Below are 6,688 nucleotides of genomic sequence, written 5' to 3' on the forward strand. Positions count from 1 at the left end.
TTTATATCTATCAAATATAATTTTATATCTCTATATTTTTACCTCAATATTACATCTTTATAAACAAACGCAACTATTGAATTGCATTTTAAGTGGGAGTGGGATTGCGCTAAATTAAAGTATTACCTAAAAACCTAGATATTGGTATTCTATAATGTATGGCATCTAGCCATGACCAATTAAATATATTTTCTAAATTTGTAAGATAATTTATCATAAAAGCTATGTCCAATGACTTTCCTAGTTATAGGTATTTTCAAAAATGAAGATAATGCAATGATGACACATAGAGCGTAAAAGAGGGGATGGAGATAGCATGCATTATATTTATAGGCTCTATATACTAATACATATTAATAAACTAAACTAAATTATTTTCTTATATTAGTAGTATTATGTGACAACATATATATTCAGTTCTTAGATTGAAATGGTGAGAGACCTAGCATTGTCAAATTACTGCTATATATTTGGTTTCTAGCTCTTTGTAATATTTGAGGGAAGATTCTGTTGCATGTAAAAGAGATCTTATTATCATAGCTAGGAATACATATACTTTTTTTATTTTTTCTTACATTATTATTTTTTTGTCATAAATGACTTTTTAAAAAAATCTAAACAAATAAAAAGTACATAAGTCGTTATATTTCTACATTTTAATAACTTTTAGAAGATGAAACATAAGTGTAGTTTATCCTAGAAGTGATATTTAAAATGAGATTTAGTATTATGCTTTTTAAAAGTTGTGTTTGGTGATTAACAGGTGTTTAGGATAAAGTTCCAGCAAATGATGGCAAGCAATTGAGGATTACGGTCAGCATTCTTCAACGGGTTAAGCATCTCTGTTGATGCAATCCACCATGTCCAAAAGTCGTTAGGACTCTGAGGGGGAAGACAGTCGCGAAGATAACTCTGAGACCATACATCTTTAATTCTAGAGCAATTGATCAAACAATGAGTGACTGTTTCGGTTGCTTCATGACAGCAGTGGCATATTGGTGATATAGATGGGATGCGGTGATGAATCTGAGCAAGCACCGGGAGCCGGCCATGGAGAGCTTTCCAGATAAATAGCTTAATTTTGTGAGGCAAGTTCAACTTCTATAGATCAATCCACGGCTTTTTCTGTTGCATATAATTAGGGCAAAGCTCCAGAGGCGGAAGGTAAAATAAATAGCCAATTCTGTAACCTGAAGCTGTATCATATTGTTTGGATTTGTTCAAATCCCATTGCAATTTTTCCCTACTCTGCTGAATTTTAACTGACAAAATCCTGTTTGCAATGTCTTGGAGAAATAATTCTTGAATAAGATTCTGATTCCAATTCCTATCTTCAGTAATTAGATCTTTAACTCTTGGAACCAACTCAGAGATAGCTTGTCTATTTGGCATGTCAGAAATCTTTAAAGGATACGGAGGAGACAGCCAAGGATCCTCAAAGGTTCGGATATTCTCTCCAGTACCCACAGCCCAATTAAGACCTTTTTCAACAATCTTTCGGCCTTCCAGTATGCTCCTCTATCTCCAAGAAGGTAAGACTCCAATTTTTGCCGTTATAGCATTACCATTGCTAAAGTATTTACCTCTTAGGATTTTGGATAATAAGGAAGTAGGCTGTGTTACAAGTCGCCAAAACTGTTTGCCTAAAAGTGCCAGATTTTGGATTCTGAGATCTTTAAATCCAAGGCCTCCTTCTTTTCGTGGGCGAGTCATAGTGTCCCAGTTAATCCAAGCCGTCCGCCTTTCAGAACCTTTTTGTCCCCACCAGAACTGAAAAAATAGAGAGTGAATTTCCAAGATTAAACCATCAGGCAACTTGAAGCAAGACAATGTATAAATAGGAATAGCTTCTCCCACTGCCTTAAGCAATACGTGTCTACCACCTGACGATAGAAGATTGCGCTTCCACCCTTGGATTCTTTTCCGAACCTTTTCTTTGATCATACTAAAAGAAGCCTTTTTCGATTTAGAGATTGTAGAAGGCAAACCAAGGTATTTATCCTGAGCCCCAATATGATTAATATTCATAGAGTTAGCCAGTAGTGTATGAGTAGTGGAGGGAGTGTTGTGGCTAAAGAATACAGCAGATTTATTAAGATTTACCCGCTGGCCACTGATGCTTTCATAAGAATTCAATAAATGCAGGATATTTGAACATGCTTCAAGATTAGCCTTATAGAATAAGATGGAATCATCAGCAAAGAGGAGGTGGTTGACCTTGGGACATCGCCTATGTATCTGAAGACCCTGAATTAGTTTGTTTTGTTCTGCCTTGTGTAGCAAGAAGGAGAGACTTTCTACACAGAAAAGAAAAAGATAGGGAGATAGAGGATCTCCTTGTCGAATACCTCTATTTGGTTTGAAGAAACCATAAGGTTGTCCTTCCACAATAACAGAATAAGAAACAGTTGTCACTAATTCTCGAATCCACATGATCCACCGGGAGTCAAAACCAAACTTCTCCAATATAAACCAAAGAAAGTGCCATTCCACCCTATCATATGCCTTACTCATATCTAGTTTTAGCGCCATTTCATTTTCGAGTCCCCTTTTTTTGTTCTTCAAGTAATGCATACACTCGTGAGCAATTAGGATATTATCAGAGATTAATCTGCCTTTAATAAAAGCACTCTGCGTAGGGCTAATTAGTCTATTCATCATACCTTGAAGTCTATGTACAAATACTTTGGAGATAATCTTGTAAAAGACCGAAGATAGGCTTATTGGTCTTACCTGAGTCATATCTTCAGCATCAGAAATCTTGGAAATAAGACAGATCTGAGTGTGATTAAAACCCTTCAAAATTCTGCCCCCTGAAAAGAAGCTCTTAACTGCTTGAAACACATCACCACTAAGTATGTTCCAGAAGTTTTGAAAAAATTTTGCTGTCATACCATCATCTCCTGGAGCACTTTGGAGATGAATGCTAAATGTTGCACGTTTCACTTCCTCCATAGTCACTGGTCTTTGAAGCCTACGGTTCATGTGAGCTGTAACCTTAGGTTCAAAATCAGTAAACAGAGGTTCAGGATTCTCATGACAAGTGGAGGAAAAGATGTCCTTGAAATAAGATTCAGCCACAAAAGCAATACTAGCATTTGAAGTAGCCAATTCACCGTCACTGCCAGTTAGTTGCCAAATTCTATTCCTTCGGGTTCGATTTCTAAATTTCTGATGGAAGAAAGCTGTATTCTGATCGCCAGATTTGAGCCATTTGACTTTAGACTTATCTTTCCAATAAGATTCCTCATTTTGCAATGCTTTTTCAAGTTTTTCCTCTATTTCTGAAATGATATCGCCTCCATGAATTCCTACTAAACGAAGTTCCTCTAATTCAGACTGTAGTAAATCAATCTCCACCTTCGAATTAGATCTGTATTCTTGCTGCCATCTGACAATCTTATGTCGACAACGCTTTAGTTTTTGAGTTAGGATATACATGGCTGAACCATCAATCTGTTCGTACCAAACCTCTCTAACAATCTGCCTTATTTCATCATTGGAACACCATCTTTCTTGGAATTTGAATCGGCGTTTAGATCTCTCAATTCTCGGATTAGAGTCTAAGAGAAGAGGGGAATGATCCGAGCCTAATTCTGACAGTCTAAGAACCGTTGCATTGGGATAGAGTTACTGCCAATCAACACCTACCAGAAATCGGTCTAGTCTTTTCTGTATCAACTCATCACCCCTCCGTCTATTCGACTAAGTGAATGGTCTTCCGACCATACCAATATCAATTAGAGAATTATCATAAATAAAACTGTTAAAGGTTTCGATAGAAGAAGGAGATTTAGCACACCCACCTGCTTTCTCTAATTGACTAGAAATGGCATTAAAATCACCCATTAACACAACCTTACCATCAAACTGTTGCGTGACTGAAGTTAATTCAGCAAACTGAGCCATTCTATATTGATCATTTGAACTGAGATAGACACCTAGAACACCATAGGGATCATTAGAATCAGCTGTCAGAACTGATGCTGCAATAAAGAATCTACCATGCTGCAAAATCTGAACAGTGCAACCGTCCCTCCATGCCATTGCCAAACCCCCTGATAATCCATCCGGATCCACAATAAACCATTCCTTGAAACCACAAGATCTTAATTTTCCTTCAACTTGTCGAGATTGATTTTTTGTTTTACATATAAAACCAACCTCGGGGGAGTAGGATTTGCAAATCCCTTTAAGATTGTGGATTGTTAGGGGTCTCCCCAAACCCCGACAATTCTACGAGAGCAGTTTCATATTTCTTTGGGTGCCACTTGAAGGATGGCACCCTCCACCGTCATAGCATCAGAGACAATATCATTGAGACAAATTTTCTTTGAAATTTCTTCAGTACCATTACCTCCACTCCTCCATTTGAAACCTATCACAGACTTTCTGGCAAGTTGTTTCAGGTTTGGCTTTTTATTCTCCTTTTTAAGCTTGGATATGACGTTGTTATTGTGTTAGACATTATTCATGGGATAGGATATCTCCAATAAAGCATTAGAAGAAGAATTAGTATCAGTAGCTGTACCTGTGTTTTCTGATTCACCCTTATTTTCTTCTCTAGAACCCGAATTGGCAGCAATTTTTTTATTATTCTGTTTTTTCTGATCATCTTGCACACTCATTTTTGAGAAACTATCAAAAAGCCAAGCAGGTGGAGATTTTTTCTTCGGTTGAGCTGGAATAGAACCATCCCGAGGTTGGTTAGGATTGAAGGAAGCTCTTTTTCAGTTAAACGCCTACCGACTTGATCTGCCTTAAGCCATTCACCAACTTTATCTTCCTTGATATTGTTTTGGGTAGAATCATCAATAAAACATTGGCAGTTCTTAGATTCATGCCCCAATTTTGCACAATAAGTACAGAACATACCTATACGTTCATAGCGTACTCCAATTTCCAGTATTTTCTGATTAGGATCAAGCAGTTTCAGTGTATCCCTCACTCTTTTATCACCGTTCAGTTCGACTTTAGCCTTCACTATGCGTGTATCCTTGCCTCTAACTTCAAATAGAGCAACATCTTCAATTTGACCAAGTCTCCTACCCAATTTTCGTCCAACCTCAAGTATTTTGTATTGTTCAGGCAATCCCCAAAATTGTGCCCATACAGGAAAAGAAGAAATGTGATTATCCTCCATGTTTATTGACTGCTTCCATCTGTGAACATGAATAACAAAACTCTTGAATAACCAAGGTGAACCTCTCTCAATTCGAGTCACATCAGAGTCATTCTCAAAGAAAAATTGAAACTGGTTCCTGGATTTTTCGACTACTCTGAATCCTTCTGGTTTATTCCATATTGCATAGAGAGCTCCTTCCATGGTACCTACGGAAAAGATCCGATCTGAGAAAATTCTTCCAGACAGGCTCCGTGTACAGGCTTGAATTCCTTCAGAAACATCTTCATAAGCTAAAACGATCAAGTCATCCTCCTGATCACTATCAATTATATGAGGGTTTTGTGTCTCTGATTTGTTGCTCATGATGTAGAGCAGAGAGAAATAAGATAAATGGAATGAGTGAATTAGAAAACGAAATAAATTAAAAGAGGAATGAATTGGGGGAGAAAACGAAAATTAGGGAACTAAGTGGAAAAGAAATTAAGAGAAGAAAGTAGAAGAAGATAGAAAAGACTTTGACGAAGAAAAGACAAAGAAAGGTGTAACCATGGAGGCGACGCAGTGAAACCCTAGCAGAGCGTGAACGAACTCATAGGGCGCTGGATGAGGAGTACGTACTCCCATTAATTTTCTGGCTGCTTCTTTAAGCACATATTTTCTATACTAATTATGAGCATAGATAACAATTCGTATTATGGTGTATTTTTTTTCAAAAATATTTGATAATGAAAAAAATTTAGTCAAAAAAAGATATTATATAATAAAAACTTACATACTTGATAACATTGTTTGAAAAAAATTATGAAAATTCATTTCTATAGATTTGATCCGAAAAGGAAAAATTATAATAAAGTGAAAATTCAAGAAAATATCATACTATATTATTAAGAGATTTAAGTATTTTGATTATATTATTAAGAGGATGGTAAAACAAAGGATGGTGTAAATTATATGATTCAAAAGGAACAGGTAAAAATGGAGGACTTATTTGAACTTTTAAAAGAAAGTACCTTTAAAGCATGATGATGAGGATGAAGATGATGATGATGAAAGCCAAACCATTTTCATTCTTTATTAAATTTCCCCCCGATTAAAAAAAAAAGTAAAATGCTCAAATCAACCTAATTTTTAATAGTTAACATATTATTTTGTTATATTATTTGGTTCAATTTCTTTGAATCTCGGTGCAATCTTTAAATTTTTTAATTTTTAACAATATGGATTTAATTTTCAGAATCTTTGTACTTAAATATTTACCGAAAAAAAATAACTCTAAAATATATGAATGACAAATAAGTCCTCGATAGTGTCATAAAATTATTTTTCTCAAAAGTTTAAGTTTATAAAAAAAAAACATATAAATGATTATATTTTTAACAAACAATAAACAATTATTGTATTTAGCATTTAATTTATGCATTTTATTTGAATTGTTGTGAAAATATTTGGATAGATAATTATCTAAAAGGCACCCAAAAAAATCAAGCAAATATAATTCGACGTAATTTTTTTTATTTTTCTAAACAATTTTATTCATTACGAAAAAAATTAACAAAATTCACT

The sequence above is a fragment of the Arachis ipaensis genome, chromosome B08 (assembly GCF_000816755.2).
Source record: "Arachis ipaensis cultivar K30076 chromosome B08, Araip1.1, whole genome shotgun sequence".
Classification (NCBI taxonomy): Eukaryota; Viridiplantae; Streptophyta; class Magnoliopsida; order Fabales; family Fabaceae; genus Arachis; species Arachis ipaensis.